The 16,686-nt window shown below is 36.5% G+C and overlaps 1 protein-coding gene across 13 annotated transcripts in view; it reads right to left on the bottom strand.

Annotated features, from left to right (window-relative positions):
* The window catches only part of SCEL (sciellin), a 344,029-nt gene that overhangs the window by 312,159 nt on the left and 15,184 nt on the right, over positions 1 to 16,686 (bottom strand). The gene's annotated exons all lie outside the window — the stretch shown is intronic.

Genomic DNA, 16,686 nt, shown 5'->3' with positions numbered 1-16,686 from the left:
GTCAGTTATTTTGAGGTAATAGAGCTTGAACTATAAAACCACGGTCACTCTTTCACAGGCCAGAAAGGTAAATCAGCTGTTCTGTGCTGTTTGGTCACACACCACTGGGGAGAGGATGGAGGGGGAAAGTGATCACACTATGATCCCAGAAAATGACAATATTTGTGTCAGTGTCAATATTAAGATCATATTCTAAATGTACAGTCTGGTGTATCAGTTTCTGTGTCTTCATACACATGAACTAGAGTCTACTGACTAACTCTGTCCCTCAAATCTGATCTGGCAGAAAATTCATTTCATGAAATTTGAACTGGCTCTTACCTAGCTACTTAATATCTGTACATAAGGGAAGCAGAAACATTCCCTCTATTAGGCTCACAGGATGAATAATAAAAAAAGACACCTCCTTAAACAAAACTCCTGGTACTTGGTTTTTTTTTTTTCCCAGAGAGCTGATAGGGGTGGTTAGCTGCTCTTTACTAAATTTCTTTCATATCTTCAGTTTTCAAGATTCCCTTGACCTCTGGATCCCACAAGCATACAAATGATTTAACTATGCAGACAACTATGTGCAACATAGGGCTTTCCTGATAGCTCAGTTGGTAAAGAATCCACCTACAATGCAGGAGATGCTGGTTCGATTCCTGGGTTGGGAAGATCCACTGGAGAAGGGATAGGCTACCCACTCCAGTATTCTTGGGCTTCCCTTGTGGCTTAGCTGGTAAAGAACCTGCCCTCAATGCAGAAGACCTGGGTTCAATCCCTGGGTTGAGAAGATCCCCTGGAGAAAGGAAAGGCTACCCACTCCAGTATTCTGGCCTGGAGAATTCCATGGACTGTATAGCCCATGGGGTCGCAAAGAGTCAGATACAACTGAGTGACTTTCACTGCGTGCAACATAGTGTAAACAACTATGTGCAACACAGTGCAAACAACTATGTATTAGTCAGAATTTTGGTAAAGTTTTTTACTGCAATTTCAAGAAAGTCCGCTACAAAGGACAGATAAAATTCAAAGTTCAGTAGTAAGGAATTTGAGTAAAAAAGTTGAATTTATATAACCTGAAGTTTAGAAGGTTTAAGAGAGGCTGACACTAGTTTCTGAGTATGAATAGAGTCCCTATATAAAAGAAAACAATTATGCTCAGTCCTGTGTGATAGATGAAAAATACAATAGGAAGAATTTGAACTAGACATTAGAAGGACTCTAAGGATGACAGAGGACGAGATGGCTGGATGTCATCATCGACTCAATGGACATGAATTTGAGCAAATTTCGGGAGATAATAAAGGACAGAGAAGCCTGGCGTGCTGCAGTCCATGGGGTCGCAAAGAGTAGGACACGACTTAGCAACTGAACAACAACAACAAAGGATTGTGAAATGTGGATATATATTGTCACAGGATTATAGTTTTTTTAAAAATAGGGTAGAGTTGACACTTTTGATACTATTTTCAAATAATTTTCACAGAAACTAAAAACAGGATTCCTCAATTTCTTAAAACCAAAATTCACACGAAGATTCATTGCAGGGATGGGGTGATGCAGTAAGACATCTCTACCCTCTGAGAGTTACAATATTGAAAGGAGGGTGAGCAGATTTAGCCAAATATAAAAATAACCGCAAAATAAAGCAAAGTATAACTGATAAATACAAGAACGAAATCCTTTATTTCTGCAGAGTGTATCACTGTAAGGTCAACATATCAGATATATCACTGGTGACAGGAACTGAGATTCAGATGCCTCAGCCCATAAACTGTGTTTGCTCCTCAAAGTGGGGCTGAGCCATTGGTTGAATAGCCATAAGATGCACTCACTCTAGAAAATAAAAGGAAGTTACCATTTGGCTATGCTATTTAGCAATATCATTCAACAGAATTTGGTAAACTGGGTTGAACATTACCGGTTTTCTCATCCTTGATTAAGCGTATAAGGTTTAAGTTAGGAAAATTTGCAAGAGGAAGAAAATGTGCTTAAGGAAGAAAATGTGCTTTAGGAAGAATCTTTCCATTTCAAAAATTTCAATTTCAAGACAAAAGGCCTAGAGTATTTATAATTTTAAAATTTATACAGCATGTCCATATATATACTCTGGTAGTTGAAAGCATGCCCATATAAAAAAAAAATACCATAAAAAATTTTCCATAGAATTATCAAGTAACAATGAAAAAAGTGTTTTAAAAGTTGCTTCATGTTCAGTGCTATGTTGTGGTCACTTGTTCAGTACATTCATATTTATTTCTGAAATATTTATTAAAGTCAAATACCACTTATAAATGGCATTGAGTTTTAAACCACTTAGCCTGCCTGATTCTCATATATATGTGCTAGAAATAAGCTTTCTGGAAATAAGGTGCTAAGAAACACTGTTTTCACATTTCCCAGTGTCCCACTAACGCTAGTAGGACCATGATATCTCTAATAAAACAGCCTTCTTTAAAAGTCAAACTGTAAAAAATAATTTGAAGTAAAATGTAACCTGATTTATGGTCATTCAATATTCATCAAGAAAGTGCTGAAACTGGCATGACCAAAACAATTTATAAAAATTGGGTTTAATTAAAATGAAAAAATATAATCAAAGAAATACAAATCAAACATTTTCCTATAATATTCAGCAATGAGTTTTAATTATAACAATCAGCATTGAGAAGTGTGATATTTAAGTGAACACCCACAAACACAGCTTGTGTAAATTGAATTTGGTACAGTCTTCATGGAAAGCTAGCCAGCAATTCAGATCATAAATCTTAAGAAGGTTTATAATTTTTACCAAGTTTTTCTACTTTAAAGAATTTATCCTAATGGTGTAGCTGCTACAGAAAACAGTATAGAGGTTCCTCAAATTAAAAATGGGACTACCGTATGATCCAGCATAGGATCCTACTTTGGGGTATATCTCCAAAAGAAATGAAAACAGGATTTCAAAGAGACATCTGCATTCCATGTTCATTACAGTATTATTCATAATACGTAAGATATGGGAACAATCTATGTATCCATCAATGGATGAAGGGACAAAGAGAAAGTAATATAAACATACAATGGAATATTATTCAGTCCTGGGAAAGAAGGACATGTTGCTGTTTGTGATAACATGGATGGACCTTTAAGGTATGCTAAGTGAAATAAGGCAGATAGAGAAAGACAAATACTACATGATCTCACTTATATGTGGAATCTATAAAAGCCAAACTCATAGAAACTGAGTCTAGTCATCAGGGGCTGGGGGGTGGGGTAAAGGAGAGATGTTGGTCAAAGAGTACAACATTCCAGTTAAAGATGACTAAGTTCTGGGAATCTAAGGTACAACATAGTGATCGTGGTTACTAATACTGCATTACATACTGGAAAATTGCTAAGAGACTAGATTTTAAATGTTCTCACCATAAAAAAAAAAAGGTAATTATGTGATATGTTGAAAGTGTTAACTAGTGCTATGGTTATAATTGCTTTGCAATGCGTAAGTGTATCAAATAAACTAGTTGAATACCTTAAACTTACACAATGTTATATGTCAGTTATATCCCAATAAAGGTTGGGAATGGGGAGGGGGTAGAGAATTTACCTTAAGGAGAAAGATCTAAATTGAGCAATATTCACTGTTTATAATAGTGAAAAGTTGGCTTCCCTAGTCTGTGGGGAAGGCAACCATGAAAATCTTTTGCTAGGATCACCTTTGTCTGCACTGTAATGAGTACACAGAAACAGCGATAAATATGCTACTCAATGCTTTTCAGCTTATGTAATTTAGAGCAGAGAGTCATATTTCTTAACAAATGTCCAGCATTAAGTGAGAAGTTTGGTAGGAGTTAGGGTGGAAAAAAAGGTTCTACAATACTTAGAAACTATGTATTAGTTTTCTCAAGCTGCCATAGCAAAATATCAGCTACTGGGTGTTTTAAACAGCAGAAATTTATTTTCTTACAATCCTGGAGGCTGGACATCTGAGACTAGGATGCCAGTATGGTCAGTGTCTGGTGAAAGTCCTCTCCCTGGCTCTCAGATGACTATCTACCCTCTGAGTCCTTGACATGATGGGGAAAGAGAGAGACAGCTCCCTTGTTTCTCTTCTTAGAAGAGCACTAAACTCAAACTGAGGTCCCCACCTTTATGACCTCATCTAAACCTAATTATCTCCAAAGGCTTTATGTCCAAATATCACCACATTTGGGAGTTAGGGCTTCAATATATGAATTTTGGGGTGATGCAATTCAGTCCATAACATTAAAGAATAATCTATCAAAGTCAGTTTAACTATAGAATGGCTCTAGCAAATGATAATTATCTTATAGTTAATCCATTTAAAGATGTGGCACCCTGATGAAATTCTTAAAAAAAAAAAAAAAAAAGCAGTACTGAAAAAGTTCCTGTTAGTATGAGAGTATTAGAAAATCAAACTCCTGAAATTCTAGAAAATGACTACTAAACCACTGAGTAGAAGGCTCTGGGAGAATAGGATAACCCCACAGTGCCCAAGAATCATCTTTTAGATTACTTATTAATTCCAAAGGGTAAGATGGGCCTTTATAACAGAGATCTGGCAGTTACAATCTGAACTTAATGTCCCACACTAGTGGTGGGACAACCTGACATTATATGTCTTTAGGTTAGATGTGAAGTCACAACGTTATCTGTATTGTCAATGAAGCATTCTTTACAAATAGGGTTAATTTGACTTTAATGAAATCCAGATCTAAATTTTATTCTACATAAAATAAAGAGAATTGTGGAATAGGTTAAATAGCCTCATGAGAAACAATCAGGATATAGAATAAACTATATAGGACAACTGGCCTAGACTCTTCAAAAAGTCAATGTCATGGGAAAAAAATGGGTCAAAATTATTCTGGTTTAAAAGAGACAAAGATCAAGTTCAACATGTCAAATTTAATATATTCAAATATACATATCTATAAAAGGTATTTGGAAACAATTGGAAGACTTTTAATATGGAGTGGATATCAAATAATTGAAATTATTAAAAATTTTCTTGAATACAATAATGGCATCAGGATTATGTAGAATATTCTAATACTTAGAAGTTGTATGATGAAATATATTAAGGAGGGAAGTTTCATATATCTGCAAATGACTTTTGAATATTTCAGCAAGAAAACAAATTTATACATGTATATACGCATATATTTTAAAATTTGATAGCTTGTTAAAATTCTTAAATTTACTGAGGGTATATGAATGATTTTTTGCATTATCCTTTCAACTTTTCTGTATATCTGACATTTTAAAATTACAAGTTGTCAGGCAAATTAAAACTTTTCATTGAAAAATAAATTAAACAAAGTAATTCATGTGGTAAAGATGTAAGTTATAAAACATAATATAATAAATAACCATAAATATGCCATCTAAAATCTAAAACACTAGCAACATCAATAAATCTACATATATGCTCTTCTTCAGACTATCCTCCAAACTCCTCTCCAACTATCTTGATATTTTTTAAGATTCATCATGGAATATTCAAGTATAACGTGTAAAAGCTCTAGTCCCAGATTTGCAGTTCTGCTTTTGTTTTTTAGTGGTTTATTCTTAGAGAATTCTCCTACCATTTGCAAAGCCAGTTATACCTCCAAGATGTATACTGTCCAGAAGTTTAAAATTCTGTCAAGGAAAATATTTTCAGGGATATTAAACCAACTTACTATCAGAAGGAGAAAGTCTTAATGCAATTTTTAATATTTTTGAGGATATACTCTTATTTCAGTTGGGATCAGTTCTAAAACCCAGCACTGTTTTGGATATAATACTTTTTTCTATACAAAATTAATTTTTTAAACTTATTTTTAGTTGGGGGAAAATTGCTTTACAATATTTGTTGGTTTCTGCTGTGGGGGTGTGCTAAGTCACTTCAGTCATGTCTGACTCTTTGCAGCCCTATGGACTGCAGCCCGCTAGGGTCCTCTGTCCATGGAATTCTTTTTTTTTTTAATTTCTATGTAACTTTTATTTATTTATTTTTGGCTGTGCTGGGTCTTCGTTGCTGTGCAGACTTTGTTCTAGTTGTGGCGAGCTGGGGCTACTCTAGTTTCGGTGCTCAGGCTTCCCGTTGCAGTGGCTTCTCTTGTTGTGGAGCGTGGGCTCTAGGGCACACAGGCTTTGGTAGTTGCGGCTCCTGGCTCTAGAGCACAGCTCAATAATTGTGGCACACAGGCTTTGGTAGTTGCGGCTCCTGGCTCTAGAGCACAGCTCAATAATTGTGGCACACAGGCTTAGTTGCTGTAAGTCATGTGGGATCTTCACAGACCAGGGATTGAACCCATGTCTCCTGCATTAGCAGATAGATTCTTTATCACTGATCCACCAGGGAAGACCTGTCCATAGGGTTCTCCAGACAAAGATACTGGAGTGGATTGCCATGTCCTCTTCGAGGCGATCTTCCAGACCTAGGGATTGAACCTGTGTCTCCTGCGACTCCTGCACTGCAGGCAGATTTTTACTGCTGAGCCACTGGGGAAGCCCCCAGTTTCTGCCATACGACAATGCAAATCAGCCATAATTATACATATATCACCTTCCTCTTGAGCTTCCCTCCCTTCCCCCATCCCACTTCTCTAGATCAAATAGATTTTTAATATGAAATACAAAATATATTTTATAACAGGCATCACCTTGAAGAATCTGCTTGAACTTCATTCAGTTTAATTCATTGCTATCGTGAAATGAGCTTGTAACACAGAAATGAAACTTAGTTCTCTGTCCTGAGGATTAGTTGAAGGGAGAGCAAGTATCAATCAGAAGACTGATAGTCCTTGAGTTTGATAAAGTAGCTAGCACTACTCAAGGATGAAGAAAAAAACTGTTACTAAATAGAATGAACCCAGCAGAACAATAAGTGATTAAGATCAAGAAGCACTTAACAAAACAAGAAACAAAAGAAAAGAGACATAGAGAAAGACTTGAGTCAAACTTTACAGTTCTGTTAAAGAGGAAATAAGAAAAGGAAGTGGTTTATAGTAGAGCAAGGGTTTTTATATATTAACTTGAAATTTTACCTCTAATGACAGGAAATATAAGAGCCACCATTAAAAAAAAAAAACAAACAGAAAAGCCAATATGTTATGGGGTGAAACTGTTAAAGTACAAAGTAATTACACTTTCCCATTAATCAGGTTTCCACTGTATATGTAGATGCTCTCTCATGGTCTGATCTTAGAGGATGATAGCATGTTGTACACCTATTAAGTGCTGCATTTTCTCCTGTATCTTTAATTCTCATAATAACCTCAAAAGACTAGAATTATCCTTCCTATTTTATAACTAAGTTAACTGAGGCTCAGAGAAGGTAAGTATGGATCCTGATCACAAAACTAGTAAATAATAAAAATAAATTTGACTTGGGTTTCTCTGGTTCCAACATAATGCTTTTTATTTGCTAGTCTAAACTACTTCGATAGCCTAAACAAGTGTTCCTAAATCTACCTTTATAAGACACGGGATTTCTGAAATGTTAACAAGTGTTAAGATTAGACAATTTGATTACTGTTTAATCAAATCTGAAAACTAGAACTTAACAGAATAAACTTTTATAAATTGCTACTGGTGGTTAGAAAAAGAACAAAAAAATTGTATATATACATATACATTATATATATACACATATGCACACATACATTTTAAATGTATATGGATATATATACACACACATTTTTAAAACTAGCACTCTAGTAAGCAAAAAAATAACAAATAAAAACAATCATACGTTCATTTTGCCTATCACCTTGGTAACTATTTTAATACTAGCAAGAGTACCAAGACAGAGGTCTAATACAATTGCTATTGGAGTTAAAACTGACATCATCTTTCTTTTGAAAGTGATGTACAGTATGTACAAGTTTTAAAAAGAAAATCTGTTCATCTGGTATGTCTTCTTCTAGGAATCTAGTCCAACAGAAGAAAAAGGCGATAATTTCAAATTTTTGTAAAGAATGATGTACAACTCAACATTATTTATAAGGGTGAAAGAACAGAAACAAATGAATAACAGAAGGGGTATTGTTGAATAATTCATGGTACTTTCATATGTTGCTTAGTATATAGTCATTAAAATGAATTTTTCAATTATTATACAAAAATTACTATAACATAATTTTGAGTAAAAAAGTATTATACAATGCTGGATATACACAGTATAATCTTAAGATATCTTTTATCCAATTTATTATTTATTTCATTTTTCTTGAGCATTTTTTAAAATTTATTTATTTTAATTGGAGGCTAATTACTTTACAATATTCTAGTAGTTTTGTCATACATTGACATGAATCAGCCATGGGTGTATAAGTGTTTCCCATCCTGAACCCCCCTCCTATCCCCCTCCCCATCCCATCCCTCTGGGTCATCCCAGTGCACCAGCCCTGAGCACACTGTCTCATGCATCGAACCTAGACTGGCGATCTGTTTCATATATGATAATATACATGTTTCAATGCTATTCTCTCAAATCATCCCACCCTTGCCTTCTCCCACAGAGTCCAAAAGACTGTTCTATACATCTGTGTCTCTTGCTATTTCGCATGTACGGTTATCGTTACCATCTTTCTAAATTCCATATATATGCATTAGTACACTGTATTGGTGTTTTCTTTCTGGCTTACTTCACTCTGTATAATAGGCTCCAGTTTCATCCACGTCATATGCTCACATAGAGAAGAAATACTAAATTAAACTATACCAAAATACTAACAGGTACTATTTCCACGTTGTATGATTATGGGTGAGTTTTCATTTTTATTTTTCTTTTGACTGCACCATACGACTTGCAGGATCTCAGTTCCTCAACCATGGACTGAACCCAGGTGCTCTTGCGTCTTTCTTTGGTTAGTCTAGCTAAGGGTTTGTCAATTTTATCTTTTCAAAGAACCAACTTTTAGTTTGCTTAAACTTTTTATCATTTTTCTGTTCTTTATTTCTGCTCTAACCTTTATTATTTTCTTTATTCTGCTAACTTTGGGCTTAGTCTTTTCTTCTTTTTCTAGTTCCTTAAGGTGTAGAGTTAGGTTGTTTATTTGGGAATCTTTCTTGCTGGCTTCCCTCATAGCTCAGTTGGTAAAGAATCCACCTGCAATGCAGGAGACCCTGGTTTGATTCCTGGGTTGGGAAGATCTGCTGCAGAAGGTAAAGGCTACCCACTCCAGTATTTTGGCCTGGAGAAGTCCATTGGGTTGCAAAGAGTCGAACACGACTGAGGGACTTTCACTTTCACTTTCACTGGAGTGTTTACTGCTATAAATTTCCCTGTTAGAACTACCTTTGCTGCCTCTCATAAGTTCTGATATGTTGTACTCCCGTTTTTGTTTGTCTCAAAAAACGTTAAAATTTCCCCTTTAATTTCTTCGTTGATCCACTTGTTTCTACGAGTTCCAGTTCTTTACCCTCCTTATTTCCTTGCCCTTTAAGAGTAATATGCAGATTCTTTCACTGAGACATAGTCTACTTTTTATTCCTTGAATCTGTACTTACCTTGGGATTTCTTGTCTCAAAATTATTTTCTTTAATACATGTTGTTTCTGGGTTGTTCTTTGGTCAATAGGTAATTAGCAAACATGGCACAAGGAGGAACTTGAAAAGTATTGATACAATGGGCTTTCCATGTTCTTGCTTGTGGCCTTCACCATGAGAACTCCATGTTTGCGTCAACCAACTAATCCTAGGATCAGAAATGCCAAAGCTATCCTAGCTGATTCAAAACACTAACATTCAAAAAACTAAGATCATGGCATCTGGTCCCATCAGTTCATGGCAAATAGATGGGGTAACAATGAAAACAGTGACAGACTTTTTTGGGGGGGGGCTCCAAAATCACTGCAGATGGTGACTGCAGCCATGAAATTAAAAGACACTTGCTCCTTGGAAGGAAAGTTACAACCAACCTAGACAGTATATTAAAAAGCAGAGATATTACTTTGCCAACAAAGGTCCATCTAATCAAAGCTATGGTTTTTCCAGTAGTCATGTATGGATGTGAGAGTTGGACTATAAAGAAAGCTGAGCGCCGAAGAATTGATGCTTTTAAACTGTGGTGTTGGAGAAGACTCTTGAGAGTCCCTTGGACTGCAAGGAGATCCAACCAGTCAATCCTAAAGGAAATCAGTTCTGAATATTCATTGGAAGGACTGACGCTGAAGCTGAACTCCAATACTTTGGCCACCTGATGTGAAGAACTGACTCATTTTTAAAGACCCTGATGCTGGGAACGATTGATGGTGGGAGGAGAAAGGGACGACAAAGGATGAAATGGTTGGATAGCATCACCGACTCAGTGGACATGAGTTTGAGTAAACTCTGGGAGTTAGCGATGGACAGGGAGGCCTGGCATGCAGCACTCCATGGGGTCGCAAAGAGTCAGACACGACTGAGTGACTGAACTGAACTGATCCTAGCTGAAGCCATCTTAGTTTATTCAAGAACCATCAACCCCCAGAAAATGAGTGAACTCAGCCCAAATCAGCTAATCTTCTAGACTTTTGAGTGAAATAAATATTTGTTGTTGTCACCAATGAAATTTCATTGTTGTTTGTTGTATGACATTATTATGGTAGTAGATAATTTGTATACTCCATTCAATGATGATTATGCCAAAGCTGGTCTATTAAATTTCCTTCTTCTGTCTTGCTATTTTTCTCTGACGCCCTTTTCCTATGCTCAAATAAGCACAAGGGAAGAGCAACACACATCCACTGCCTAAGCAGATTGTTAAGAACTGTGAGACTTTACCTTACTTGCAAGCCAACATCTTTGCCTTCCAGTTTCATGGATTCTGGTAGAAAACACAAAACTCTTGCACCAAAGAAGATCAATAGCTTATTATTCACAGCAAGAGTATCATTAATTTTGTGCTATCTCCCCAAGCCCCAGTTCTTCCAGGGAGTTTTGAAGAGGGCCAGATGACACCTGCATATGAAGTAGGTTGTATTTCAGGAGAGGAACCTCAAGCTTAAGGAACTAAACTCTTAAGACAGACAGTTGTAGAGCCTCACCTTTGCTCCAGAAAGAGATGTCTTCATTATATTAGACAGGAAGCATTCTTGCCCTTTGCTCTCGAGGGAAACACTATCCCTAACTTCTAAGACTATTTGCTAGGCAAACATTCTTGAAAATGTAGCCCAGAACAAAATGTAGTTCACGCTTCAATTGTGAGACAAGCAGATGTGTAAGAGGCTCATGAGGAACGGGAAGAATTTCTTCCGAGACAGATGTCTACTGGGAAATGAATGGCAGTCTCTTCTTCTGGCCAGTTATTCCCCATTTGGGGAAGAGACTCTCTGGGTCCCTGTCCTCCCCACCACCTCCACCAAGCTGACAATCCCCTGCTGCCTTTCAATATCTTGACTCAGACTTAGGTGGACTGAGAAAGGGTGGTGGGCATTGGTTATTTCAGAGCCCCTCTGTGGCCCCTGAGCAATTTTGAGCCTCATTCTCAGGCAACTGGAAAAGTCCCCATTCTGTTACAGATGGACCATATTGCTCTGTGTGTGGATGCTTGGTTGAGCTGTATGGTCAATCAGTATCTCCTAGGAAATAATGCAGGCTGGTGGCAGCAGAGATCTGATAACATTTCACAGTCACACAAATTTCTGGGAGGACACTGAGGGATAAAGAGAGATTAAGTACTGTGCCCAAGCTGTTTAAAAAGAATTCACTAAAGTTCAGTTAAAAAGACTGTATGCTTACATGGTTTACAGACTCTATACTAAAAATGCCATTTTAAAAATATGATGCATTCTGACACATTTTAATTGTGTGATCTTGGGCACAATTTTTAACCTTTCTGGACTCAGTTTACTCAACTGGAAGACAGCACTTTATTATGCATGGTGCTTGGTACCATGGTATTATGGTACTTTATTATTTATATTTTGGAAATTATTTTTAATAAAATAGATATTAATATTTACGCATGTGCTACAAAAGTGGAATTAAAAAGATAGGATAGCTAGAATCACCACAATATTGTAGAGTATTTAGCCTCCAATTAAAGTTAAAAAAATTTAAAAATAGGCTAGCTAGAAAGCACAATTTAGAAAATCTTGAGACATGCAATAAATAAAGTCAATTATCAACTTAAGTTTTATTTTAATCAATTATTTTCATTCTTCCTATGGTATATATTTATGTATGCATGCATTGCATGCATGCCTGATATATGTATACATGAAGATTTGTAAGTAAATATGCATTTCACCAGAGCTGGTTATAAGAGTTTAAATGTCCCAGACTTCCAACTTCACTCTCTTGGGAAGGGAACAGTAACAATGAATCAGCTTATTGAGGTTATTTTTGACATATAATTTATCACACTCACAAAGGATAGGATGCCATAGCTATGATTCTACACATTCTTACTCAAATGTGTAGAATGGAGTAAGAAGAACAAGAATGGAATGTTCTCATTGACTCTGCAAAATTCTGCTAAACATCTAGTTACCTTTATGCCCCCTTCTCTCACATTTTACCTTTCCAATCCCATTATTTCCCTTTAGGAACTAGGGCTGTTTTCCTTATGAACATTAGCCATATTAAAGTAGTCAAATAAACAGTACAGTGGCCCCAGAAGTATTCTGGCTTTTAAAATGTATTAATAGGCTTACACTATGATCTCATGTGGTATATTCATTTCATATAAGACAAACCATTACTGTGGTATTCTACAACAGCTTTTGTCTTATCACTGAGTATAAAAAGTATGGGATCATAGCAGTGAGATTTACAGAGTTTACAATAGTTTACTCAACAGTTATCAGATTTGTGCAACTCTGAATAAGCAGTAACTCTGATAAGTGAAAAACTCAGAAAATAATCTTGCTTATTTTGAATACTGCAATTGTAATATTCCGACTACTAACTAATGTGTTTATTATTTTTAATTGTGTCTTATGGTACACTTTTCATTGGGGTATGCATTTTTCTTGGGCAGGACAGGAAGTTGGTCTTTCCTTTGTACTATTTTATGCTTTGATGTAGTAAAGAAAAAAATTTAGAGCCTGTGCTCGGTTCCATGCCAGTGTCTAGAAAATGAATTCATGGGCCAAGATACTGGGCGCGCACACACACACACACACACACACACAAATGGAGGCAATGCTTCTGTTTCTCAACAGAATTAACTTTCTCCTGAGTCTTGTAAAAGTCCTTAGGACAGGCCAGTGTTCATTTTTAGAGCCTTGTATTCCTCTGAAATAAGAGTAAGTTGTAAAACCACCATATGACCCTGCAATCCCACTCCTAGCATATACCCTGAGGAAACCAAAATTGAAAAAGACACATGTACCCCAATGTTCACTGCAGCAGTATTTACAGAACACGGAAGCAATGTATATGTCCATTGACAGATGAATAGATAAAGAAGCTGTGGTACATAAGTACAAGGGAATATTACACAGCCATAAAAAGGAATGCATTTGAGTCAGTTCTAATGAGGTGAACAAACCTAGAGCCTATTACACAGAGTGAAGTAAGTCAGAAAGAGAAATGTAAATACTGTATACTGACACATATGTATGGAATCTAAAGAGATGGCACTGATGAATTTATTTTCAGGGCAGCAATGGAGAAAGAGACATAGAGAACAGACCTATGGACATGGGGGGAGGAGAGGAGGGAGAAGGGGAGATGTATGAAGAGAGTAACATGGACATTGACAATACCATATGTAAAATAGATAGCCAACGGGAATTTGCTGTATGACTTGGGGAATTCAAACAGGGGCTCTGTGACAGGCTGAAGGGTGTGATGGGGAGAAAGATGGGAGGGAGGTTCGGGAGGGAGGGGACATGTATGTACCTATGAAGTGAAGTGAAGTGAAGTTGCTCAGTCGTGTCCAACTCTTTGCGACCCCATGGATTGTAGCCTACCGGGCTCCTCCGTCCATGGGATTTTCCAGGCAAGAGTACTGGAGTGGATTGCCATTTCCTTCTCCAGAGGATCTTCCTGACCCAGGGATAGAACCCGGGTCTCCCACATTGTAGGCAGATGCTTTACCATCTGAGCCACAAGGGTACCTATGGCTGATTCTTATTGATGTATGCCAGAAAAATACAAAATTCTGTAAAGCAATTATCCTTCAATTAAAAATTTTAAAAAAGAGTAAGTAAAAGAATGTAAGTGAATGACATTAACTCAAATTGACCATGCACCCGTATTATAAATAGTAGTGGTGGGCTGACTTCTAAAATTTACTATTATGTAATATTCTTGCTATACTTTCTTTGGGGCAAAGATTAAGTAAAGTTAAGTTTTTACCCACTGAAGAAAGACTATGATTTGTGTTGGAAGAAAACAGGATGACATGAAAATAAGTACTTGAAAAAATTATCTGTAATACCTTTTAATACTGTATGTTGCCAGTTTTTAAAAAATCAACTGTTAAATCAGTCACGGTTTGCACTTACAAGTCAGATTCATTTTTCTCTTGCCATGTTAGAATGGAGGCTGACCTAGTTCCCCAAATTAAAACTGAAGTAGACACAGCGGTTGGCCTAGAGCGGGGATTTTCTCTCTGTGGTCTAGTATTCATGGGGTTCCCACATGAGTCTTTAGTTTTATAAATCATGTTGATAAAGCCTGATGTGAAACTAGATTTCTCTCATCCCTCTTTAAAACAGTTAAATAAGGAAAATATTAATGTTTACCTGAACCTATTGTAGTAACAGTGGTTAAGTAATTATGTCTCTTATATCCTTTCTGTGATATACTTCTCGAGGGCCATTCACCCCTTACACGGTGGTAGTGAACAGAGAATCACTCACCATTTCCTGAGCAGAGGCTGAGTGATGATATATAGGACTGTTTTGAGACCTTGCTTCTCTTCTATCTTACTAGACCAGAAGCACAACATCTGCCAACTAGACCAAGAAAACAGCATCTGTCTATTTAACAAGAAATAGCATGTGTCGACCAGACGGGCAGGGGATAATCTGCCAACTGGTCCAGGAGAGTAGCATCTACCAGACTGGGAGAGTATGACCTGCCTCTGAGACCAGGACGGTGGTATCTGTCTACCAGAACCAGAGGTTTCGTCTGTCCAACAGCCAGGAGGGTAGCCTCAGCCAACCAGATCAGGAGAGCGGCATCTTTCAGATCCCACAGCAAAAAACTAAAGTGAATTTATTTGGTCTTTATATTTGTCTACTTGCTTTAAAAATCATTTTATGGGAAATGCTGATAATCAAAGACCCACTTATGTATTTTGGGATAAAAGTAAAAATATTAGAAAACAAACCCTGCAGAGTAAGGAATTACACTTGTAAGAGCAGGAAGAGGTCACAGGAACAAATGATCAGTACTCAAAGCTCTACGGAATTCAGTTTCAGATGGTGAATATATCCTAAATACAGTATTTTAAGGAAAGCTAAGGGATAAATGAGGTCTTCTCTGGGTGGCTCAGATGGTAAAGAATCCATCTGCAATGGAGGAGCCCGGGTTCAAACCCTGGGTTGGGAAGATCCCATGAAGAAGGGAATGACTACCCACTCCAGTATTCTTGCCTGGAGAAGGGATAAATACATTTGTGCATAGACTGACTTCACTAAAAAGTCTAATAATTTTTTTCTTGAGAGCATAATATGAGGTGAAGCACTTTGCAATGTCAAATTTAAAATAGTTAGGTAAAATTTCAGTTTTATCCCCCAAATAATATAGTAGATAAATTTAAAATTTTCTCATTGTAAGTTACATCAATAAAATACAAGAGTTTTACTAAAACACATATCTAGACATTCTTACTAACCTGGTTCAAACTAGAAAATAACAGAATTATTTCTGTTGGAGTAAAGTCATTTTTAAAGATAAATGTTATATATAAGAATCATATGTTTTAATAATTGAAAAAAAACCACAGAATTTGCTATTTAGTCATTCATTTATGTATATTTCCCATGTTACTGCTCAGAGATTTGAGTTGGTATGAGTCTAGAATACATATTTTGAGCTAACAAAATTTAAATCAAAGTAGAAAATCAACATCAAGGAGAAGATAAATATGGATACCAAAAGGAAATGCCAGAGTGTCAGTTCAGTTTACACAAACCAGTGATATTTTTCAATTCAATTACCACACCTCTTCCTCATATAATAGTAAATATTGTGTAACAACTGCTTTACTCTCCTGGTATTAAATAAGTAATAAAAAACTTACCTTCATATGTATAAAACAAATGACCTTATATAAAAGAAAACTAAAATGAAAATTTATATTTATATATCCTATCAATATTTTGGTGTTTTATATATATGTAATAAGTAAAATGCACACATAAATGTTTATATGTTATTTTCTAAATACTTTATAATTATTTTAATATACTAGAATATATAAACATGCTTAAACTAAAATACATTTCCTTATATTTACATATATGTAGTTTGTGTATCGGAGAAGGCAATGGCAACCCACTCCAGTACTCTTGCCTGGCCAATCTCATGGACAGAGGAGCCTGGTGGGCTGCAGTCCATGGGGTCGCTAAGGGGTCGGACACAACTGAGCAACTTCACTTTCAATTTTCACTTTCATGCATTGGAGAAGGAATGGCAACCCACTCCAGTGTTCTTGCCTGGAGAATCCCAGGGATGGGGGAGCCTAGTGGGCTGCCATCTATGGGGTCGCACAGAGTCGGACATGACTGAAGCAACTTAGCAGCAGCAGCAGCAGTGTGTGTATAATAT

Source organism: Giraffa tippelskirchi, chromosome 12 (assembly GCF_054371585.1).
Source record: "Giraffa tippelskirchi isolate mGirTip1 chromosome 12, T2T-mGirTip1v1.2.pri, whole genome shotgun sequence".
Lineage (NCBI taxonomy): Eukaryota > Metazoa > Chordata > Mammalia > Artiodactyla > Giraffidae > Giraffa > Giraffa tippelskirchi.
Note: the sequence above shows the minus strand (reverse complement) of the source record. Positions and strands in the feature narration are given on the sequence as shown.